This window comes from Myxine glutinosa, chromosome 2 (assembly GCF_964187855.1).
Source record: "Myxine glutinosa chromosome 2, kmMyxGlut1.1, whole genome shotgun sequence".
Lineage (NCBI taxonomy): Eukaryota > Metazoa > Chordata > Myxini > Myxiniformes > Myxinidae > Myxine > Myxine glutinosa.
The window spans coordinates 63,951,255-63,977,654 of record NC_136262.1 but is presented as its reverse complement, the minus strand read 5'-3'; positions in this window follow the sequence as shown (position 1 = coordinate 63,977,654).

Here is a 26,400-nt window from a genome sequence, read left to right as displayed (position 1 = left end):
CGAAAGGAATTTGTTAATTAAGGAGAGAATGTGTAAGTTCGGCTGGAATTGAAGGGCAAGAAACTGGTAAGCAGGTTGAAGGGCAAGAAAAAAAATTATATCGAGAGAATTCAAAGACATCATGGAATATTCCCAGCCTCATATCATGCTTATATGATGCAATTTTCTTCTTTGTTGCGATAGAGAAGCAAAACTAATTTGCAAAGCTGTTTATGTACCACAATAGAATGTCTCTCTCTTTTACTTGGTAGTTTGCAGAATGTCTCCCTCTATACTCGTATAAAATTACCGAGGTGCTTGTTTTTCCTTCGAGCCTTCGACAAGCGAAAGACTGCCTTCAATTCTTCTCCCCGATAAACAGCGTCCGTAACCTTTTCACAACGGTGGTATGTACAGTCATGGCCAAAAATTTTGGCACCCTTGCACTTTTTTCAACTAACTCACAATTTTCTCTAAAAATAAGTTGAAATTGACAAAAGTATTTGTCTCCACAATTCTTTATTTCACTGTTAATATTACAGAACCTTTGTTTTATTCTGAACTTAAAAGATCATTTTAAATCAGAAAATAAAAAGAAATGACATTGACAAAATTATTGACATTCGTGACTTAATATTTGGTAGCACAGCCTCTGGACATAAGAACTACAGTCAAGCACTTCCTATAGCCATGAATGAGCTTCCTACACCTCCCTACTGGCAGTTTGTCCCACTCTTCTTGTGCAAACTGCTCCAGTTCTCCCAGATTTGAAGGGTGCCTTCTCCCAACTGCTGTTTTCAGATCTCCCCACAGGTGTTCAATTGGATTTATATCTGGACTCATTGCTGGCTACTTCGCAACAGTTCAGCGTTTTGTCTTCAACCATTCCTGGGTGCTTTTTGAAGTGTGTCTGGGGTCATTGTCCCGCTGCAAAACCCATGACCTTCGACGGAGACCCAGCTTTCTGACACTGGGTTGAACATTGCGCTCCAAAATGCCTTGTTAATCTCCTGATTTCATGATGCCATGCACACATTCAAGGTACCCAGTGCCAGAGGCAGCACAGCAACCCTAAAACATCACTGAACCTTACCTCTTCCATGTTTGACTGCAGGGAAGGTGTTATTTTCTTTGAAGGCCTCATTTTGTTTTCTGTAAACATAGAGATGTGGTGCTTTATCAAAAAGCTCTAATTTGGTCTCATCTGTCTACAGGACATTCTCCCAGAAGGATTTTGGATTGCTCAAGTGTGTTTTGGAAAACTACACTTAGGCTTTCTTATGTCTCTCTCAGCAGCGGGGTCCTCCTGGGTCTCCTACCATAGAACCCCCTTTCATTGAGTTGCCGACAGATGGTGCGAGTTTAAACTGTCGTACCTTGTGTCTGAGGATCAGCTTGAATCTGTTTGGCAGTTGATCGAGGTGCTTTCTCCACCATTCGAACAATCCGCTGCAATCTTCGATCAGTTTTCTCTTGCGGCCACGTCCAGAGAAGTTGGCTGCAGTACCATGGGCCTTATACTTCCTGATAGCATTGCGTACGGTGGACACAGGACACAGGAACTGTACGGCATACAGTTTCTGGCTCGTGTGCGATCATGGAGAGGAGAAAGAAGATGAATCGCTCAGGCTCTCGCTCGGTCGCTTTTTGTCCATGGCTGAGCTGTTCCTGGCTCTTGTGCGATCGTGGAGAGGAGGAAGAAGAATCGGTCTCGGTCTCGGTCTCTCTCTCTCTCTCTCTCTCTCTCTCTCTCTCTCTCTCTCTCTCTCTCTCTCTCTTTCTCTCTCTCTCTCTCTCTCTCTTGCTGGCTTTTGGTGGAGGCAGTCACCTTTTGTCTCTGGATCTCCGCTGCGGCTGGAGTTTGTGCACTTTTGGAGGGGAGCTTGGTGGAGCCTTTGCCACGTTGAAGGAGGGGGATTTGACCTGGGGACCATGTTGTGCTGGCTGGCTCGGGATTGAGCGGGAGACGTGTGGCTGCCTGCTGTCCAGCTCGGTGTGCTGGCACGATTGACCGGCGCCATTGTTTGGCACTTCGACGCGCGGTACTCTCATCGACCGACCCCACCAAAGTGCTTGTCGAAACCAGACCTCAGTACCAGCAGAAAGGGGAGGATTTTCTTTTATTTTCTTTAATCATTCCCTTGTCTGTTTTCGTGTCTGAGTGGAGACGTCTCAAGTTAGGATATTAGTTTTTACCTCACCATTCATTTTTGGTTCTTTGATTTACTTCATTAAATTCCTTTCTGTGCATTTTCTTTGTCATGTCTTGTTTGCATGGTTGTGGGTTTCGGATAAAATTTATCACTCATTCTCAGTGTAAAAGCGAGTTTCCCGTCCTGGGAGACGACATGTGCCAGTTATCACTCTTTGAGATTGTAAAAACAAATTCCGGCCACATATAAGTTTTCCCATCCTAGGAGATGCCATGTGCCAGTTATCATTGCTTCAAAGTGTGAAAACGAGTTTCGTCCATGCACATAGTTTCGTCATCCTGGGAGACACCATGTGCCAGTTATCACTTGTTCCAGGTGTAAAAACGAGTTTCGGACAATACGAGTTTGCCTGTGCTTGGAGACGCCACGTGCCAGTTATCACGTGTTCTTTGAGTAAAAACGAGTTTCGGCCACATACGAGTTTGTCCTTCTTGGGAGGCGCCACATGCTAGTTATCAATGGTTCAAAGTGTAAAAACGAGTTTCGGCCACATGCGAGTTTGCCTATCTTGGGAGGTGCCACATGTCATTTCTCAATCGTTCTAAGTGTAAAAAGGAGTTTCGGCCACATAAGTGTTTGCCCGTCCTGCGAGACACGACTTTCGAGTTATCACTCTTTGACATTGTAAAAACATTGTCATATATATATATATATATATATATATATATATATATATATATATATATATATATATATATATATATATATATATATATATATATATATATACATATCACTCTTTATCTGACTAATCTGACTTTATCTGACTGACTAATCTATCTGACTATCACTACAGTTATCACTCTTTGACATTGTAAAAACATTGTCATATATATATATATATATATATATATATATATATATATATATATATATGTATATGTATATATATATATATATATATATATATATATATATATATATATATATATATATACATATATATATATACATATATATATATATATATATATATATATATATATATATATATATATATATATATATATATATATATATATATTAGGATGGTTCTTCAAAATGGAAGTTAGAAAAGTCATGCTCCCAACACTTAAAATTTTTGTATGTATGAAAAAACCCTTGTGGTGAAATTTTAAGCCATTTGGACTAAATGTAGGAGTTGCACACGGAGTTTGTAATTTCACATATTGGCTCGCATAAATGTTTGGAGTTGATTATTTATTCTCCTCTGCTATACTTGTGATTTTGACAATTACAGTTGACCTATGACCTTGTACATTTTGAAGTTGTTTTTAAGTTAATTGAATACAGTACAGCTGTACTCTGGTGTATGCAGTTGCTCTCATTGAAGAGTACAATAGTCTCCTGACAAGGGATGAACAGCAAACCCAGTATCTGCTTCAAGTTGTGACAGAACATCGCAAGAGGTTTCCCGATTGCAGAAAATCAACGCTTATTGGGCAACAATGAGTGGCTGGCAACCATGAGTCACTGTGCAACCCCTAAAACTTGATGTATTCACAAAATATTTCACCTGCATAAGTTCTACCTCAATACCAAAATAATTAAACGTTAGGAGTAAAACAATTCAAAAACTGTTTGGCCTTATGTAGCTAAGAACCACCCTAGTATATATATATATATATACACTCCTCAATTTCTGTAATTTCTGCATTTTCTGCTCTCCTCAGCACGAATTCTATGAATCATACATTGCTTTATTCTGCTATTCCGCTTCCATTGTGCATGCTAGACAGATTACACTGAGTTACATTCTGCTTCGCCTACGCTGCAGAATCGGTGCCGCCTTCTAAACAAATGAATGGGAATCTATTATTTCACTTAAAATTATGTTCTGAATATTTCGCGGATTGCAGCTCATTATTTTCCTCGTACAGAATTTACGTCGTCTTCTCATAAAATTCATGAAGGTGGACAAGCCCCTTTAACTCTCATTCTTCGTATAAGAGATGCTGATATTTATTACGATGAGAATGTTAAAATATTTAAAGCAACATCTTTTGGAAGAAATGAGGAAAGATAAATCCTGTGAATTATATTTCGTTTGCACTTGATGGAAATGCATTTCTCTTTAAAAACATAGATATTTTTCCTTTTTCTTTTTTGCCGCCTTTTTGTCTTTTTAATAATACAGTTTGTACCCAAAAACGCGGCCCTCCTTGGGTGCGGAGAATGCAAAACGTAGTGAGCCCGCTGTGCCATAACTTCCATCTCAAGGCCGTAATGATCTAGACAAAACATGGTGTAATAAATATGTAAATGTTTTGCCTGCACCTGGCCATGACTGTGTGGAAACCGTGGCAAACGCAGGTTGGCTTATGATTGCCTTAGAGTTATATTTCACTGTCTTTGTAAATATGAATATACTCGGAAGCAAAAGGAAAGGAAACTTTTTGTTTTGAGCCTTTTGACCAATTATAAGACACAATTACGATTGTTGTTGTTGTATAGCCACGGACACTTCTCTCGAATAAGCTCGTGGCATGGAGACAGCCGATCGACCTCGCAGGAGCGACCCAGAGATCCTCCATGTATCCCTGCCTTCACGAAGTCAGGGTGGCAACAAAGTTAGAAAGAGAGAGAGAGAGAGAGAGACAGAGAGACAGAGAGAGAGAGAGAGAGAGAGAGAGAGAGAGAGAGAGAGAGAGAGAGAGAGAGAGAGAGAGAGAGGCAGAGACAGACAAGAGGGAAAGGGCCCATCCATGGAGACCGATTGACACTCTGACCGTGGACCGCGCTGCCCTGAGGAATCCAGGAAGCAGGGAAGAATGGGGAAGATTTGGCCCCCGACTTGCCTTGGGGGGGGGTATAACCATCGCGAGGAGGCGTTCCCGATAGTTGTACAATTATTGTTGTAGGACAATCTGCAAAACATGCAGATGTAAATGTAGGCAGCTTGGCGGCATCAATGCAAGCAATGAAATCTCGACCCAAGGCCCAGCATGCTATGAACAGCTATGTATGTTCGATAGGCCCATCATGCCTCTGCGTTTTCCACCCCCACACCCCCACACCCACCACCTCCCACCATCTCCATCAACCCCTCCAAAACCATCACCAAATACATTCATGCACTCACTCTTCACGACAACAACTCCACCCACACCACAAACGCAATCTGATCTGACATCCACTCGATGAGAAAGCGGAAGGCCAATGGCAGGGGTGAGAGCAGGGACGAAGTTGTCCACCACAGACAGGACATAAACATTCACGACACACGGGGACAAAATAATTAGGAGGGAGGAATAAGGTTCAGATAGGTCAACAGAGTGGATGATCTAGGCCGGCGGTGTAATGTTTCGAATATCCGCTCTGAGTCTGGGAGGTCCGTGCCTCAAACCCCGGCCGAATCATACAAAAGACTTTACAGATGGTACGTGCTGCTTCCTTGCTTGACGTTCAGCATTTAAAAAAGACAAGAGCACAGAAAATCAACCATACGTTGGTAATAGCGCAGGCCTCCATTGACCTCATGTGTCGAGGTTCCTTGCTCGGGAACACACGTTATTATTTATCATTATTGTAAGTGAGGGCTGTATTAACACAAACTACAGGGTGAGGTTTGACAACACACACACAGTTCAGACAATCAATATCGCAACATACTCAAACATCACAACACGCGCACTCAACACCCACAGATCACCCAAAACAAATGCAGTCAACTCTTCATTTCTGCCTATTTCTCTGTACCTCTCTGCTCCCATTGATTCTCAGTCCCTAGCCAATTCCATCCCAAACCTATCGACTATCGCTGTTGCTCCCACCTTTTCATGAGGACCATTCCATACTGTGTTTGCTCTCTGTTTACTCAAAAGCTACATCCCGTGGTGCTGTCACTTCATTATTTTACACATTTACATGAGATCTCATCATAGCATCCATTCTCTAGTCCAGTCTTCCTCAGTCACGTATCGTAGCTTAGTGTATCTTGCCCTAAAACTCATTTTATGCATGATGATGCAAGGTAACTTTGCAGTTTGGGATAGTTAAACCATTGACGGTGTGGTGACATCTTCCAACCTCAAAGGGTCCATTTGCAAAAACAAATCAGAAGGCCCAACTTACCTGGAGTTCTTGCTCGAGGACCATCTACTGCTGATTTAATTTGTGCTGAACTGTTCAGAAGTATAGGTGGTATTGTTAATACAATCTGGATTAAAGGTGCATTCCCTGACCTGAAAATGTCAGCAGTGTTTTTGAAAATGACCAGAATGGAGAAAAATCCCTGACACTCAGCTTCTCTTTGCTTCCCATGGCGGATCGCAGACCTCATCCAACCTCATGTTGATTGCATCAATTGTTCTGCTTGTCCGCTAACGCACATTGACATGCCCTCTCCAGCAAGATGAGGCCTTCATTCTTCAACAAGAACAAAAAATCCCTGTGGCCTGTGATCAAGTTTAGTCAAAGACAATCTTCCAGTGGCCTGATCTTATCTGATTATTATTTTCAGAGGATCTGACACTTTCACTTTATGCCTAGTGTTGGCTTAGCGGTTAGGGTGCGGCTTGGGATCCTAGGATCCTGGTTTCGAATCCTGGTCGATCACTGAATTATCGCTAGGGGGGTTGACTCAGCCTGTCATCCTTCCGAGGTCGGCAAATTGAGTACCAGTTCACTGGTAATAATTCCCTGTGTGTCGCAAAAGGCGTCTAACAGGGTTGGCGGCAGGAAGGGCATCCGGCCATAAAACATTGCTTCAAAAAGGGGACCACGGTTCCCGAAAAAGGCCAACCCCTGCTCTGTGGGGGAAAATGGCCTCTAAAGGTGGTTCTTACACTTTCACTTTATGGAAGTCCCTGTGAGATCGTCATGTCTTTACAAAATGCTTGCGTCCCATGACTGTGTCCAACTAAATGTATTGAACAATAACGAAGCTTGTTGACAGGTTGTCAATAATCTTTTGCAGACGTGATTGAATCATTCATCAGTGCTGAAGCACAAGATGGAGGATGTTATCTTATTGGCATCCAGATATCCTTCTGCTGAGGGCAGATCGATCAATCAAAGGTGATCAAAAGTATATTGGAAGTTTGCTGGATGTGATAAACAACCATCTTTTGCCAGCAACCTTTTGAACACCTTAGCGGCTGGCCATTGAAACCGCTCCATCTTCTCAAACGTACACACTTTAATCGGGAACCTTGTTGTCACAGATTGAATGACCGAGAAGGCCCATATATCTGTGACAAGAGCCTATTTCCCCAGATCCTACTTTCCTAAGGGGGAAAAAAGTTGGTGTGCAAGAAGTAATCAATATATTTCAGGACTATCGTCAGTGCACTCATGAAAGTATGTTGATCGCTGAGATACAGATAAGGGGGGCACTTTTTGAGAGTTTGTTCTATGAAAAATGGCGTGCTAAATTTACTGGTTTGTGGTGTAGCAGTTGGTGACAAAATGGCGCATTAATAAATAAAAAAAATTGAAATGACGTCACACTTAGTGAGACAATTAAAAGGCTAATTTCAAAATTGCGAATTAATAGATGTGGTATTTATTGGATATGATCCGTCTGAATCCTTACCATGACAGGTACCATGAAGCAGGTACAATGAAGTACCATGAAGTAGAAACATAACCAGCATACATGATTATAATTTTATTGTGTTAGCAGTCATGTTTTGCCTTTATCGATCCCTGATTGGCTGTGAAACATGCATGTGATGTGTCATATGGCATTTCGACCAATCGTGGCTACGATATCACTGCCTTCACATAAATTGAGGAATTCACCGTTTCATTTGCCACTAAATAGTACATTCTTCATCATCAAACATCATCACCGTCATCATCAAGGCATCGTCAATGGAAGTCCACTACCGGAAGGAAATTGGCCACTTTGATCAGATTTCCCGAATGAAGCTTGTGTTGCCATGTTTTGAGTGCGCGATGGCGACCAGAATGGAGTTTGGCTGGTATTACTCTGGAGGATCGTGGAAGGGTTTGTTCTGATGCAAGGGCCCTGGAGTGTGGCTCGTTGAGAATTTCATTGTTATCCTGTTGCTACAAAGCTGTGCTGGTGATGTGATTGTGAATGTTTTTTCCAGGATGTTATATTTTATCGGTGGAGGTGACACGTTTGAGAATATGTTATTGTAGTAAGTTGCTGGTGGGGTATTTCGTGTCTGGGGAGGAGGTAGGTAATTGAACAAGTGGTGTTCTGGTATCTGGGTGCCATCAATGAAGTGTGTGGTTCTGATGTCAAAATGGTATTAGAAAAGTATTTCTGTTTCTCCATGAAAGTGGTGCATTTTTAACTCTCCCTCTCCTCCCCCCCCCCCCCCCCCCCTTCCCATGCCTCCTCCCCCCAAGCCCTCTCCCTCCCACAGATCTCCCGATGTCCCTGCTCTCCATCTTGTTCTCCCGCTCCCTCTATCATATGTTTTATGTGTCAGTTTGTCTTTTTTGTGATCAATGTTATCTCTTACACGAGCCTCGACCTTGTATACAAAACAAAAAAAATCATTGAGGTGGGTCGAGCCTGTGATGATCCTGAGTATTTGTTTTGGGTTGTTTGATGTTTTAGCGCGTTTGTTTTCGATATGGTAGGAGCCAAACTTTGGCTGGCGTAGTTGATAGTGCTTCAGATAAACAGTTTATAAGTTGTTGATAGGGATTTGTTTTTTTGCTCAAAAGTAGTGTGAGTTAGTGCTTTTAGTGTGTTGAGTTTTTGATTGACTTTGGCTGTCGTCATACATTGTTTTTATTGGATTTGTCCTTGTCCGGCATGAGGAGTGATTGCTGATCGAGTTGGTGAGATGTTGATGCTAAGTGTGAGCCAGTGTTGGAATTGTGTTGTGTACACTATTGTTGCAGTAAGTGAGTAGTTGCATTTGTGGTGTTGTTTTGTGCCGCTATGGAAAGGTTATCTAAGGATTTATTTTTTTTGTATACAAGATCGAGGCTCGTATAAGAGCTAACATCAATCACACAAAAAAAAAAAAAAAAAAACGCACGCACAAAACATACAACAAAAGGGAGCGGGAGACAAGATGTCATGTGGATGTCATGTGGGGTGAGAGTTCGGGGACGTCGTGGGGGAAAAGGATTCAAAGTGCTGGGGAAATATCTGCGGGAGAACATTTTGGAGGGTGTTATTGAGTGTAACACGTCCTTGTTTGCGAGAAAGAAGGTTTGAGATCAAAAGTTTGTCGTTGTTGTCCATATTCGTTGAAAGAAGCTTTTGGGTGAGTGTGTTAACGTCGATGGTGGTGAGTAGGGTGCGTTTAGAGTGATTGAATCCATCTAGAGTAACCACCGTTTAGAGGCCATTTTTCCCCGCAAAGCGGGGGTTGGCCTTTTCGGGGACCGTGGTAGTTGTTGTTTTTTTTGGTCCCCTTTTTGAAGCAATGTTTTACGGCCGGATGCCCTTCCTGACGCCAACCCTTTTTGCCGCCTTCAACGACAAACAGGGAATTACCAGTGAACTGGTACTCAATTGGCCGACCTCGGAAGGATGACAGGCTGAGTCAACCCCCCTGGCATTAATTCGGCGATCGACCGAGATTCGAACCCAGGATCCTAGGATCCTAAGCCGGCACCCTAGCCGCTAGCGACCGAGATTCGAACCCAGGATCCTAGGATCCTAAGCCGGCACCCTAGCCGCTAGCCCAACACCAGGGACGCTAGCCCAACATCTAGATGTGAGCTGCGTTAAAGTGCTGAGATATGAGGTTATGTAGTGGAGGGATCTGGCCCATTGTTTTTGGTGAGTCAGAGGGATACGAGGGTTGATAAGGGAGAGAGTGAGGTGCTCAAGCAATTTAACCGAATGGGGTGCTCAAGCAATTTAACCGTACAGCAGAATAATTGTATGGGGCAGTAAAAGGAAAGGTTGGAATCTTTGTTGGATTTTAGAATCGGAATCATTATGGCCTGCTTCCAAATGCTCGGGTTAATGTCGTGAAGCCATAAGTGGTTTAAAATGTTTGTGAGCACTTGAAAGTCGTGTGTATCGAGATGTTTTAGCTGCTTTCTGGATATTTGGGCTGGACCCCATTGCGGATGAGTTCTTAAGCTACATCACTGTTGACCTGAATTGCCTCACCACCGACGGTGGTTGGAGGTTAGGTTTTCACCCCTGTCTGTCTGTCCGTTTGTTTGTTTATTATTGCGAAAATGAAAGATGTTTCAAGTATATTGGTTGTCTTGTGCTTTACTCTCTCTGTCTTGTCTGTATGTCATTCGCCTACAGGTCACAATTTTAATCCGATCTTCACGAAACTTCACCAAATGGTAGAGTTTGTCATAAGTAATAAGCATATCAATTTTGAGGTCAAGGTCACCTTGAGGTCAGATTTATAAAATTGTCATTTTTCATTCGATATACTTGAAAGTTAAACAGCATTTGCATATTCGTTCACTAAATTGGGAAACCAACTATTTTTGAGGTCAAAGGTCAACTCAAGGTTAAACTTCTAAAATCATTAGTTTACATCAGAAAAATGGTCAATTTTCATCCGATTAACCTGAAAATGAAAGAGCAATTGCATAGTACATTACAGAATTTGAAAATCAACTATTCTTTGGGTCAAACAGTCAAAGGTCAACTCAAGGTCAAACTTCTAAAATCATCAATTTTCATCTGATTAACCTGAAAATTAAAGAGCAATTGCATAGTACATCACAGAATTGGAAAATCAACTATTCTTGGGGTCAAACGGTCAAAGGTCAACTCAAGGTCAAACTTCTAAAATCATCAATTTTCATCTGATGAATCTGAAAATTAAAGAGCAATTGCATAGTGCATCACTGAATTGGGAAGCCAACTATTTTTGAGGTCAAATGTCAACTCAAGGTCAAACTTCTCAAATCATAAATTTTCATCCGATTGATCCAAGCTATAATTAAGGTCGTCAATTTTAATCTTAATGAAATGGACAATTTGATGACTCCGTGGCAGCTTTTCTTTTAGGGGGGTGGGAGTGGATTTTCCCATCTCTGCACGACATCTTTCTTGTTTGTTACTTTCCGGAAAAGATTCCAGCAAATGACGAATTTTCGAAGCTCCACACGGTCTCCACGTTTTCAAAGTTAAGTCTGTTCACAATTGTATTTTGTCGTAACTGAATTTTATCTTTCGGCTTGTGAACTTATAGTGTGTCCCTTGGATGTTTCTCGGTGTTTATCTCGGTGTTTATCATAAATTAATCGTTTGTTTGCCGCGCGGCGTGTGAGGCCTTGCAGCCTCAGGCTTCTCCCGTTGAAGTTTGTTTCTTCCTTCGCTGGTTTTGCTAGGTTTTTGATTTTCCCTTCTCCCCCAAACTTCACCGAACATCTACTATTTGTCAAACGTTGTAACCCCCACGCCCCCCCAAAAAACCAAAAACAAACAAACAAAAAAAAACTTTTATTTCCCTTTCTCCTCGTGCACTTTTGTCCCATCGTGTGCTTTTGCCTCTGCCCATGTGCGCTGTCTCGCCCTGCCCCCATTTTCCCCTTGTCTTCCACCTTTTGCCCTGTTCAAGTGACTCGTGGTCGTCCCTCTAGGCTCCCTCTCCCCATTGGTATTTTTGTGAATATAAGATTGTTCTTCATGGTTCTGTTTAAATATGTTTAAACTTCCCCCTGGAATGTTTTATTCAGTCGTATATTACAACACGCTGTTTTTCTTACTATTTAAAAGGCTCCTTTCAATTTCCTCTTCAACTCATTCCATTTCAAAAAAATATTCAATCTCTTATGATTCCAAATCACTCCATGCTCTAAATTCTCATTCATTCCACCCCTCCTCCATCGTTCTTAAATGGATCGCTAACTTGAAAATCACAACAAACCCAATTTGTTATAAATGTTCATCTTTCATTAATCATCCACTTTCTAAACTCCCCCCTTGCCCCTCCCCTCCAAATCTCTCCCACTTGCCCCTCCCCTCCTAAACTCCCCCCTTGCCCCTCCCCTCCTAAACTCCCCCCTTGCCCCTCCCATTCAACTCTCTCCCCCAACCCCTCCCCTTCAAATCTCCCCCCCAACCATCCCTCCCAAATTCTCCCTCCTCCCACCTCCTTCTCAAAGCTGCCTCCTCCCCACTTCGTCTCCCTTCTATCTCAAACCCCCACCTCCCCCAACCTTCTACTTTCCTCTGCCCCACCTCAAACAACCCCTCACTGTGCCTCATCCCATCACCATCAAACCTTTCGTCCTCCTCATCCTTCCCTTTCTTGTAATTCTTCTGTAATCTCTGACACACTATCAACTGCTCTTCCTACCTCCCCCTCTCACCCTTCATCTGACCGTACCCCTCCCCTCCCCTCCCCTGCACCCGATGCTCCCCCTCTCTCCTCATTAACGGTATGGACCTCAAACATCCGGGGCCTTCGCTCAAACCTGATTGATCTCTCCATTCAGGTTGCTTCTGACAATCCAGACTTGATCTGCTTAACAGAAACTTTCCTCCTTCAAGATGTCTCTGATTCCTTAATATCTCTTCCTGGTTACTCCCTCCTCCGGTATGATAGACCTGAGCCTCGTCCTGGTGGCGGGGTGGCTATCTTTATCAAAAACTCTCTTCCTCACTCTCCCTGCACTGCCCTCTCTCCACCCCACCCCCAGGAGTACCTCTGGCTACGGCTTCCTCTCCGCTCCCACCTTTTGTTCATATGTGTTCTGTACCATCCTCCAAACAGTGATGACTCCATTTACATTTCGCTGTCGGACAACATGGACCAACTTCTATCAACTCATCCAAACTCTCTCTTCCTCATATGTGGCGACTTCAACTGTCATCATGCCAGCTGGCTGGGTGTGGGTTCATCTCTCACCAGCCATGGCACCTCAGCAAAGGACTTCTGCGACTCATTGGGACTGACACAATCTGTCAATTTCCCGAAACGAATCTCAGTCAATGGTGTATCTTCTCTTCTGGTCTTGGTTATGACTAACTTCCCTGCAAATGTCTGCTGCTCTTCTTCTGCTCCAATCGGTTCTTCTGATCATGTGCTTGTTAAAGTGGACATCTCTCTGGCCATTCTCAGAGAGCCTCCTCAGTGCTGACGAGTCTGACATTTCACTCAGGCTGACTGGCACGGTCTGCAAGCAGCCATCAATCATCTGGACTGGTCTCCCATCTCTACTGCATCTGACATCAATTCTTCCTGGGAATTCTTCCAAAGCAAACTGCTCTCTCTCTCATGCACAGATTTATCGCATCTCGTCTTCAGTTGTCTTACCCTTCCTCCCGTCCATGGTACACTGAATCTTGTGGTGAGGCAGTTGCCCTGAAACAACTTGCCTTTGCCTCGTGGAAGGCAAATCCAACTGAAGGCAATCTCAGTTCCTTCCACCAAGCTCGAAACAAGTGTGTGTCTACCCTCAGGAGTGCCAGGAAGCACTATCTCTCCACACCCCCAAGATTGAACTCTCAAACCTGTCTCCTTCCTCCAAATCCTGGTGGTGTCTGGTCAAATCCGTTTCTGGTGCTTGTTCCCCCTCCATCCCCTCCCTTACCTCAAATGGCTACACAGTTGACACCGGACGTAACAAAGCCGAATGCCTCAACTCTGTGTTTGCCTCAAAATCTTGTGTCCCAAACCCATCTCTCTCTGTTCCCACATTTCCCAGTCGAACCCAACTGCTCCTGGACTCTGTGTCCTTCTCTCCTGACAAGGTGGAGAAGTTTTTATCAAACCTCGACTCTGATTCTGCAACTGGACCAGGCGGCATCAAGCCACGGGTCCTAAAATCCTGCTCTGCCGCTCTATCTCACCCTCTCTCTGTTCTTTTCACCCTCTCTTTTGCTCAAGGTCATCTGCCAGCATCTTAGAAATCAGCAAACATTACCGCTTTACACAAAAAGGTGCAAAAACAGATCCTTGCAACTACAGACCAATCAGCCTGCTTCCAATTATCAGCAAAGTCATGGAATCCATCATTGCTTCGGATATCAAATCCTTCCTCTTCTCCAATGGCTTGATCTCTGATCATCAATTTGGATTCAGACCAGGTCATTCTACTCTGGACATGTTGCTTCTGCTGTCTCAACAATGGATGGAGGTCCTCAACGCCAAACAGGAAATCAGAGCTGTCTCACTTGACATATCACGTGCCTTCGACACGGTCTGGCACACAGCTCTGCTCACCAAACTCTCCTCCAATGGTATCCATGGAAATCTCCACTCATGGCTTGCGGACTTCCTCTCTGGTCGTAGGCAACGTGTGGCCCTGAATGGATTTCTCTCATCTCCCCTGCCTGTTCTGGCTGGAGTTCCCCAAGGTAGTGTTCTGGGCCCTGTGCTATGTCTGGTCTTCATCAATGATCTCTCCGACTCTCTGGAAAATCCTCTCTATCTCTTTGCTGATGACTCCACCATATGCCGCTCCATTCCTCATTCCTCAGATCGGCAGTCTGCAGCCTCCTCACTCTCTGCAGACCTGGACAAAATCACAGACTGGTCAAACAAGTGGAACATGTCTTTCAATCCTGACAAATCTCACACTCTTACAATGTCTCTCCGAAAGGTCCGACTGGAAAACCCTCTCATCTACTTTCTCAACAATCCTCTCCAAGAAGTTCTGTCGCTCACGCTTTTGGGTCTCACTATCTGCCATGATCTTTCTTGGGAAAACCACATTTCCAAGCTGGCCTCCAAAGCCTGTCGCCGACTGGGTATCCTCCGTCGTGCGAAGTCCTTCCTTGGCACACCTGAGCTCCTCCTACAAGGCACACCTACAAGGCTTTCATTCGCAGCTCAATGGAATACTGTTCCCCCCTCTGGGCTGGTGCTCCTGCCTCACACCTAGCTCGGCTTCACGCTGTTGAGGCCAAAGCTTTAAAACAGCTGTTCACCACCATCTCTTATCTTCCCCCATCCAAAACCTTGAGCTTTTCTACCCATGCTAATTCACCCCAGAGTCCTTGCAGTGTTCATATGTTTTATACCTCTCCCACCTCCCCCCAAGTCCTCCCGATGTCCCTCCTTCAAATGTTGTGTTTGTGTCCTTCCTCCTCTCTCCCCATCCTGTCTGCCGCTCCCCTTGTTTTTTGTGTTTTGTGTGTCGGTTTGACTTTTTGTGTGATTAATGTTAGCTCTTTCACGAGCCTCGATCTTGTATACAAAAAAAAAAGAAAAAAGGAAAAAGTATGTTGGTTGGTTGGTTTGTCTGTCTGTTTGTCCGTTTGTGCGCAGTACTACACCTACATCGTTGCACATAGCATCCCCATACTTTACACATATATTTGCCTTTCCCTGGAATAGACTGTGCCCAATTTTTAACTCTCTAGGCCCTAGGTCAAGCTCAAGGTCACCCAAAACGTGAAATCAGGGTGTCGAGTTTTCATTTAAAATATTGTTATGTCGGGGGGTAAAGGGATATCTAGAGCCAGGTAGATTTGTATCGGTAACATGCTTCGAATGTCGCGATAGGGAATCTACCCTGTAATAAGTTCTGTGTTAGTCCGGTTTGTCAGGATAAGCTGTATTATAGTCCCTGCTACGAGGGAGCAGGACGTGCTAAATAGTGCAGGGATTATGAATAAGATTCCTTTGTTCATCGTTTCCCCCTGTCGCCAAACCTTTGTCCCTTATGGCAATGCATACTCATATAAACACTTAGATAGGCCCTTAGCGAACATTAAATAATTCCCCTTCCCTTACAATGACCTTGGAAGAAGACCGGCAGGAAGCCAGATCGGGGCACCGCCGGATGGCCGCCGCCAGCCACACCACCAGCTGGCCTAGCAACATCATATGAGACGAGCTATAACCACGCCACAGGGAAAGTGTGATTGGTTGGCGCGGAAGGCGAGGGACATGAACCAATCAGCGCGGAAGGCGCGAGAAAGATCGGCAGACGGCGGGAAGCTACGAGGCTCTGGTTGGTGGCACGCCAAAACTGACGACACATGCCAAGTGACAAAAGGACTCGCTGGCAGGATTCTGGAAGCTTCGCTCTGGGGGATTGAGTCGTGCTGACGGTCCGCGCTTGGATTGCATCGTGCTGAGGCTTCGCTCTTGGTATTGAGTTGTGCTGGCCCTTTGCCTGTCGTTGTTCGTCCTTCGCTCTTGGCTCTTCATCTTGAGAGGTCCTGGTGGTCGTTGGTTCGCCATCTTCGTGGCGCTTGGAGCGGTGCTCGGTGCTTTTGGTGCTGTGAGCGAACAGACCTCGTGGGCGATTGACGAGGAGCCTGGAGTGGGGCGTTGGCTCAGGCCTGGCGGAGCGCGTGGGTGAAGTGGACGGAGGGTTTCCTCACGCCAGAGCTTGGAGCCGCGTTGGACGGTGGACAAGACTGCAGACAGTTAAGACGCACCACATTTCACACGTACACGACGGACAGTTATTTTTGCAATTCATTCCCCTGTCTCGTATTTGGAAGTCGGTGTGTTGGATCCCGATTTAGGACATTTTTTACCGGCACGTATTTCCCTGTCCCGTGATTCCTTGTAAATAAACCCTTGCATTATTTTCCCTTTCCATTCAAAATCTCGTGTTCGTTGAGTTAATTCCCCTGCAGGATTGGAGCTGCGGTTGGATCGCTATCGGTAAGCGCTTCCACCTCTTCCTCTTCACTTCTTCCTCCCGTGTTTTATAGCAAAATCCGTGTTTGGTCGTCGCCTCCATTAAAGCCGTTTGGGTCATCCGCGAGCCCTAGTATTAACCGGAGGGTATTCGCACGACAACATATTTCAAACCACTATAACTCTAAAAGTACAAGAGATATGCATACATTTACTGTTACTGACATATAGGAAGTCACATACGACATTTCATTTGGCACAATGACCTTTGAACTTGAGTGACCTTGAAAGGTCCAACTCAAGGTCAAAAATTGTTTTTTTACTAATAACTCTGTCAAACATTATCCGATTCCCTTCTAACCAACACCCCTGAAAAAAGTACATTCCGGCAAGTCCTCGGTCTCTGACTGATTTCTAGTTTGTTTGTTTGTCTGTTGTCAATCGCCTGCAGGTCACAATTTTAAACTGATCTTTACGAAACTTCACGAAATAGTACAGTTGGTCATAAGCAAAAAGGCCATTTCTTCTGAAGTCAAAAGGTCAACATAGGCCAAAGGTCACCAACTTTGCCAAATTTCTAAAATCATCAATTTTCATCCAAATGACTTGAAATTTGAAGAGGGTTTGTAAGATACATCAGTTCTGCAAATTTAACCACCAATTATTTTTGTGATAATCATAGGCCAAAAGATCAACATTGGCTGAATTTCTAAAATCGTCAATTTTCATCCGATCGACTTAAAATTTGAAGGGGATTTCCATATCAGGCCACTGAATTCACCCACCTATTAGTCTTGACGTTAAGATAGGCCAAAAGGTTAACAAAGGCAATCATGAACAACTTAGGTGAAGTTTCTAAAATCCTAAATTCTGATCCGATTGACTTTAAACTTGAAGACAATTTGCATATCAGGCCACTGAATTCAACCACCAATTATTTTTGTGGTCATCGTAGGCCAAAAGGTTAACAATGACAAAAGGTCAACAACTTAGGTGCAATTTCAAAATCCCCAATTTTCATCCGATTGACTTGAAATATGAAGAGGATTTGCAAATCAGGTCACTTAATTCAACCACCAATTATATTTGAGGTCAGCATGGCCCAAAAGGTCAATATAGGCCAAAGGTCAACAACTCATTTTAGGGATTTTGCAAGTATCATGCTATACATGACATATTTCTTGTTTGTCCGTCTGTCTGTCTGTGAGCATGATATCTCAAAAAGGTATGTACAGGTTCGGACGAAATTTGGTAGACAGGTTGGGTGTGTGACAAGGACGAAATGATATAGATTTTTCTGAAGATCCCGATATGGATATAGATACTAGAATTATTTAAGTGATCCTTCACAGATAGGGCTTGAGTTGTATATGACAGATAGGGCTTGAGTTGTATATGTATATGTGTATATATATATATATATATATATATATATATATATATATATATATATATATATATATATATATATATATATGTATGTATATATATATATATATATATATGTATATATATATATATATATATATATATATATATATATATATATGTATGTATATATATATATATATATATATATATATATATATATATATATATATATATATATATATATATATATATATATATATATATATATATATATGTATATATATATATATATATATATATATATATATACAGACTTGGCATTTAATATGGAATATTTTTTTGGTGGGGGTGAACTTACTTTTCAAGATGACTTAGAACCAAAAGTTCATTGGAATTATGTTGAAATTATTCGAGATTTTGTTAATGTGACCTTTAAAAGAAACAAAAACCACATTTGACATTTCGAAGCAAATAAATTGATCCTTGAAAGTGATGTAAACTGATATCGAACTCAATTCACAGACAGTACTGTGTTAAACTTCTGTGCGTTTTCCAGAAGTATCTCTTTATTTTGCACATTAGCCAAAAAATTTTTTTAACAAAAACAAAAGTTCAATTACGACTGGGATTACGGACAGTAAAATTACAGTTCAGTACTTCATGTAACCCCCACGAGCATTCAGGAGAGCACGTACACGTTGAGGCATGCTGTTCACGAGATTTGCCAAGGTTTGGACAGGAATCGCTTGCCATGCAGTGACAATAGCCTGCTGCAATTCACGCACAGAGGCAGGCTGCTGGTCCAAGTTGTCGATTTGACACGTTAATTCTGCCCACAAGTTCTTTATCGGATTCATATCCGGGGACATGGCAGGCCACTCCATATGCTCCACACCACGGTCAGAAAGAAAGTGTTGGATCATGCGAGCACGATGAGGCCATGCATTGTCATCTTGGAAGACAAAGTTTCCTCGAAAGGCTGCACGAACAAATGGAAGCAATGTTTCTTTCAGAATGGCCCTGTGCTTGAACTGGTTCAGGTTTCCATTCAGAACAACCAGGTCAGTTTTGCCCCCTGCATGAAAAGCAGCCCAAACGGTCACCCGACCACCTCCAGCTTGGACTCTTGGCACTATACAATCTTCGTTGTAGGCTTCATGCACTTGTCTGCGCACTCGGACGCGGCCATATTGACGACAGACCAGAAATCTAGACTTGTCACTGAAGATCACGTGATTCCAGTGTCCTGGCTGCCATTGACGGTGCTCTCTGGCCCATTGCAATCGGCTCTGGCGGTGTTGTCTGGTCAGACGTGGCTTTCTCAGGGGACGCCTGGCACGGTAGCCTGCTTGAACCAGTCGTTGGTTGACGAGCCTTCTGGATACAGGCACATTTGTCAGTTGCTGCCACTCAGCCCAAAGCCGATTAGCTGACTTGGTACGGCCATTGCGGACTATCCGGTGCAGCTGGCGATCATCCCTCCTTGTGGTTCTGCGGGGACGTCCTGACCTCGGTATTGGAGTAGGGACACCCCTCTGAGCATTTCGTTTCAGGATCATTGACACCTGACCTTGAGTGATGCCATACTGCCGAGCAATAGCACGCTGTTTCATGCCGTAATTTCGTAAAGCCACCACTCCATTACAAACAGCATTGTCGAGTTGACGGACCATCTCCAGAGGAAGCGGCAATAACATTTGTAGACGTGCAGCAGTTGTTTTCCCACTAATACAGAACGCAACAACCCTTGTATACCCGACTGTGAAGCCAATCATCAAATGCACCTGTCCGTACATTTTGCCACGCCACCTGTGATATAATCCTGTTGTTGACTTCTTTCTGCGACAGACAATCAGTGACATGGTTCTCTTCAACAAATAAATCACCAAAAGTGTAAAAGAAACTCACCAGATTGATATACGTGAGTTAAGAAAGTAAACCCAAGTCAAGAAAAAAATAATATTCCATATTAAATGCCAAGTCTGTATATTATTATATATATATATATAATATATATATATATTTATATATATATATATATATATATATATATATATATAATATATATATATGTATATATATATATATATATATATGTATATATATATATATATATATATATTTATGTGTAGCGGTTACCTTATTGGGACATAATCCACGGGCACGGGTCAGTGGGGCTTTTGATGGTGTGGGTGTGGCGTGGCGCGCGGTTGTTGGAGCCATGCCCTCCGAAGAGGGTTTTGGCATTATAAAAGCTGTATGAGTTCCAGTCGCGAGTTCAGTGCTGTTGGAATAAAGGAGCTTTGAACAGCTAAGCAATGTCTCGTCGTCTCGTCATCCGCAACTCCTACATTGGTGACCCCGTCTAGCTCTCGACGTTTCCGAGCTTCAAACGAACATGGCGAAAAGCGCAGTTTCGATTAAACTGCTGGATTTTTGGGAACGACAAGGACCGCAAGTACGAGACGCTAAAAGCGCTGCTGCTCGTAACCGTCGAGCGCACTGAGGCCGAGCGCGCCCCAGAACTACTTTCTCTACCCGGACTGGACGATTCCAAGCCGTCAGAGCCTATGGACGACATGTTGTCTCTCCTGGACAGCCACCGACCATGTTTCCTCTTCAAAGAACTGTCCCTGCAACAGCTGCCAGGACTGGTACGGTCAGCCCTGGCCAACTCAGCTGTTGAGGATTTCTGCGCCCTGGCCAGGGAGGCAGACAAGTATAGGCGCACCGCGGAACTACATAACTTCCGGTTAGTGCACCCTTTGCGACAACAGTCACGTGATTGGATACGTTGAAAACAAACCACAAAAGGGCCCGTGTTACAGCCGGAAATTATGGAAACGGTGTAGGTTATTTGATCATAACTCGCTTAATTCTTGTCTGATCTATAAATTTTGACTTTCCGACAAGCTAGAAGTAATTCTCTTTCTAACAATATAAAGTTTTATGAAAAATAATATGAAATGTTTGTATAGCCGCCCGCGGAACTACATAACTTCCGGTTAGTGCACCCTTCGCGACAACAGTCACATGATTGGATACATTGAAAACAAACCACAAAAGGGCACGTGTTACAGCTTACTTCCGGTAGTCTCGCTCTCACCTATTTCTCCGCCAGACAGCAATGTGGTGCGGCTGCATGGGACACCGCCCCGTCGAGCCTCCGCTGCTGGCGGACACTGTTGCGCTATACTGAAGAGGGCCGTGAGGAACCTCAGCAGCCTCGGGAGGGCCCGTGAGGAACCTCAGCAGCTTCCCCCCGAGGCCCGTGAGGCACATCAGCATCCTCGAGAGGGCCCGTGAGGAACCTCAGCAGCCCCCCCCCCCCCCCGAGGCCCGTGAGGAACCTCAGCAGCCTCGGCAGGCCCGTGAGGAACCTCAGCGGCCTCGGGAGGCCCGTGAGGTACCTCAGCAGCCTCGGGAGGCCCGTGAGGAACCTCAGCAGCCTCGGGAGGCCCGTGAGGAACCTCAGCAGCCTCGGGAGGCCCGTGAGGCACCTCATCAGCCTCGACCGAGGCCCGTGAGGAACCTCAGCAGCCTCGGGAGGCCCGTGAGGAACCTCAGCAGCCTCGAGAGGCCCGTGAGGAACCTCAGCAGCCTTGAGAGGCCTTGACCAGCCCCCTCAGTTGGGCTCAACCCCCACGGCGGGGCCGTCCACCATCGGGTAAGTCCCCTGTTGGCCCGCCCACCGCCAAGCTGCTCACAGTCCCTGCTCGGGTCATCAGTCATTTCTGCCGGGTGGTTAAGGCCCCCCGAAAACTGACATTGCCCGTGCGAGTGCATTCTGGGGGGGGGGGGGGGGGGGCGGCGCATGTAGCGGTTACTTTATTGGGACATAAATCCACGGGCATGGGCCAGTGGGGCTTTTGATGGTGTGGGTGTGGCGGTGCGCAGCGGTTGTTGGAGCCACGCCCCCCCGAAGAGGGTTTTGGCGATATGAAAGCTGTATGAGTTCCGGTCGTGAGTTCAGTGCTGTTGGAATAAAGGAGCTTTGAACGGCTAAGCAATGTCTCGTCCTCTCGCCATGCGCAACTCCTACATATGTGTATATATATATATATATATATATATATTATATATATATATTGTTGCGGATCCCGCGTTCGTCGACGTACTAAAGGGGTTTATGACCCCGTTCCCTCTCGAACTCCGGGTCCACAGGCCGCCGACCGTGACTAAACCTGTGATCGACGGGTTGCTAAGCAACTCCAATTGCCAATATCCGAGCCACACGCCGAAGAGTTTGTTGGTCAATAAATCCCAAATACCTTCGAGACACGTGGCTGAAGAAATCGGGGATCGGACCCTCGCTTTCACACACCTTATTGCATGCCGAGCGGTGTGCACAGTGTGGAAAGCGGCGTTACCTGACGTAAGTTATGGGCCTGATTCAAGCCAAATTCGGTTTCGGATGATGTTAGACCAATGGAGAAAAGACGTACCCGAACAGGTTTGAAAGGAACAACAAAATGTACAGCCTTTTATTTAGAAGGCAAAGACAAAGAGATGGAGAGGCCGCCCTTAACAATTCTTAGCACATTCATCCCCAACAGGCGCCTTCACACACACAGGGAATGACAAACACCGGTTATTCTTGTACCGATGGAAACGTGCAGGGACTGACTCAATGGTGGCCGCTGCTAGTGCGCAAGTGCGCAGTTCGATCCTCGATCCGGACGTGCAGCCTGGATGAAGTAAGGTCCGAGGGACAAACTGCCGTCTCGGAGTCAGCACGAACGACGAACTTCAGTGCAGGAACGACCCAGCTCGGATGAAGTGCTGCGCAGGAAAGATGAACCAGCACGTCGGACAGCCAGCTTCGAGCAGAATTGTGGGAGAGCGAGTTCGCTTGCAGGTCAGAGAAGGCGGCCGGATCAGAGAGAGAGAAATGCAATGGGCAGGGGTTTATATCAGACCCGAAAAGCCTCTAGAATGTTCCCCAGCCTCCTGTTGGCCGAGACAATGATGGTAGATTGCCGGGGCAATGTCCAGACCTGATTGTCTCTTCTGCCTGTCCTCGATCTCTCATTGGTTCCTGCGTGCCCCGATCTGTCATTGGCTGCTTGCTGGTGACGTGAGCTTGACCTGATTGGTCACTTGCTGGTGACATGTCATTGGTCGCTTGCTGGTGACGTGGGTGGCTTCTTCAGCCACGCCTACCACAGCCGTGGTTGATCACGTGGACTGTAGTTTTAGCCACGCCTCCCAGCACATCGTTTGAATTCCTGCCTACCTCAACGCATATTGGTCTGGATTATTACAAAATGGGCAGGGAGCTAATCTTTACAATTCAATAAGAAATAACTAACTACTGCAGGCTACATGTTGTCATGCAAATAACTATAGGGGGTTTGCTTCTATGGCAAAACCGCAACAATATATATGTATGTATGTATATATATATATATATATATATATATATATATATAATATATATATAATATATATATATATATATATACATATAATATATAATATATATAATATATATAAATATATATATATATAATATATATATATAGTATATATATATATATATATAATTATATATATTATATATATATATATATATATATATATATATGTATATATATAATATATATATATATTGTTGCGAATATGGAATTTGGCCTCCATATCCGCTTGTAAATATTCCCCTATTTTCTCCGATACTCCCCAACTTTCCCCAATCCCCCATTCCCTAGTCCCATTGCATGTAAATAACAATCAGTAGAGCCGACCTTCCCCTTATTCCCCCATTAAATGTCGTGCCCAGGTCCACCGCACCACACGTAGACAACTTTTCGGACATCTTCCTAGTTATTCTTAATCTATGTCAGTTAAGGCCTCGTCTCATTAATTATGACTCTTCGTTGCACCAGAATGTGATTATATGGCATCAGTAGTGAGTTTAGGACCTTTCCCATACCTCCTCCCATCTTCTTCCCCAAACAACAACAACAACAACAACTACAGCTACAACAACAACAACAACAACTACAGCTACAACAACAACAACAACTACTACAGCAACAACAATAACAACTACAACTACAACAACAATTACAACAACAACAGAGGAAGATGGCGGCGGAGCGGGGGAGGATGCGTCCTCACACCGGCTCGATTAGCCTCCAGACCATGCGCTCCACGGGGTTACCCCGAAGGGGCTGGCTGTCAGCTCCTCGTCAGGGGCGGAGCCAGTAACCCCCCCGCACGCACCCAATGAGAGGCAACGTGCCGATTCCACGAGGCGGAGCTAACGAGCCGAGGGCGTGTCACTCCCCGCCGGATATACGCAGCCGCTTGCCGGACGTGACGTCAGATGCGCCTCAGCTTGGAGAGAGAAGCCACCGCCACCCCCAGCGCGACGATACCTCCCCGCATCTTTGGACCGAACTGGACCGTACGTGATCCTGCCCTGAGCCCAGGTGCACCTGGAGCGATCGCTACCCGCTTTCGTTGCAATCAAACCCCCGTGTGAGTGAGCCTTTGTCCCGTTTATTTGTCGTCTGTTTGGGGTTAATATAAGCGTGTTTAAGTGCCCACCCTTCCTATGTTTCCCTCTTGTCCCTGTAATCTTAAACCTTCCGCATTATTGTAATAACAACCTTTGAGAACCGTTATCCCTGGTGGTGTGGTGTCGTATTAATTCCAGCCGTGTGTCTTCTTTTTCCTTCATTGGTCTAGCATAGCGCTATTAGTCAACGTTCGGGCACAATCGGGTAACTTGTGCAGACGTGGTCATACCATAAAACCGCTCGGGAAATAACATCCAAGCCACGTCTGTAACAATTTGGTTGTCAGGAGTTGGATTCGAACCTGGGACTAAATTTGATTTAGCCCAAATTTTGGAACACCAATTGTACTATTAGAGTAACAATTGGTGTCGAGGAGTGGAATTCGAACCCGGGATCTAAATTAGTTAGGCCCCAAATTTTGGGAGGGAAAATCGATTCGGAGCGCGTTTCCCGCGCGAAATTATAACGGCGAAATTTCAATTTGTTTTACGAAAATAAAAAATAAAAACCGAATTTTGAAAGTCGCGCTATGGCGGATCAAGACAGCTGGGGTCCGGTAAAGGAGAGTGAGGTAGGGTCGATCCAGGACCAAAATGAGGGACAGGAGGAGAGCGAAGCAGTGAGGGCGGCAGGTTCGCAAAATAGCGCCGTCACGCACGAAGAAGCGGAGCGCGCAAAATGGCGCCTCGCTGGTCACCGTGCCCGCGACCGAAGTAGCGCCGCTGGGAAGATTGGAACTTTTTTTTATACAAATGACGGCCCTTATGGAAAAGAATAGTGAGCGATTGGAAAACCAAATGGGGGTAATGGGGAACCGGATGGATGCTTGGAGTGAGCAATTGGGGGTAATGAGGGACGAAGCGAGGGCTCGGAGTGAGCAATTGGGGGTAATGAGGGACGAAGCGAGGGGTACCGGTGAGAAGTTAGACAATAATTTTGAGGAGTTAGACAAGAAATTTGGGAAGATAGACAATAATTTTGAGGGGTTAGACAACGGGATAAAAGAAGTGAAAAATGGGTTAATGGGGGTAGAAAATAGAATGGCTGCCCAGGAGAATCAGATAGAGGGAGTGAAAAATGGGTTAGAGGGGTTAGAAAACAGTATGAAAGGCAAATTGAGGGACATGAGGGACCAAGCGGAAAGGGAAGTTAAACAAATGGAGCAGCAGATAGAGGGGGTCAGAATGGGGGTAGAAACCAAACTGGATGCTCACAGGGAGGAAATGGAGCAGATGAGGGTGGCATCTGGGCAGGAGATGCAAGTGATGGGAGAGCAGATCAGAAGAGGAGTGAGTGAGGAGGTCGGAGGAGTGCGCGAGGAGGTGAGGCACTGTGAGGAGCACATGGAAAAGGAGGTGAGAAAGGGGACTGTAAAGTTACAAGGGGGCATAGAGGACCTGACGCAGGAGGTGGAGCAGCTGACGGTGGGACAGACGGAGTTAGTGGAGCAGGTTCAAAGGAACACTGCGGTATTAGGAGGTTTAAAGGCGACACAGAAAGAACTAAAAGATGACTTGATAGCGACAAAGAGGGAATGTCAGATGGTACGTGAGGGACTGACAACGAGGTTGGACGAGGTGGTAGAGGTAATGGAGACGAAGGACCGGCAGGTGAGGACGCACATGGAAACGGTCAAGGTAGCCTTGGAGGACGAGCTTGAGGAGACGTACCGGGGAATAAAAGAGGTGAAGCACAAATTAGAAGAAGTGGAAGAAGGGATGAGCGAAATTAAGAAGCGACGGAGAGGGGATAAGAAAGAGATAAAAGAGGAGATAAAAGAATTGGTCCAAAGTCTGTGTTTGGATCGTGATGATGTGCTCATTAACCGGATGAGGGATTCGCAGGTGA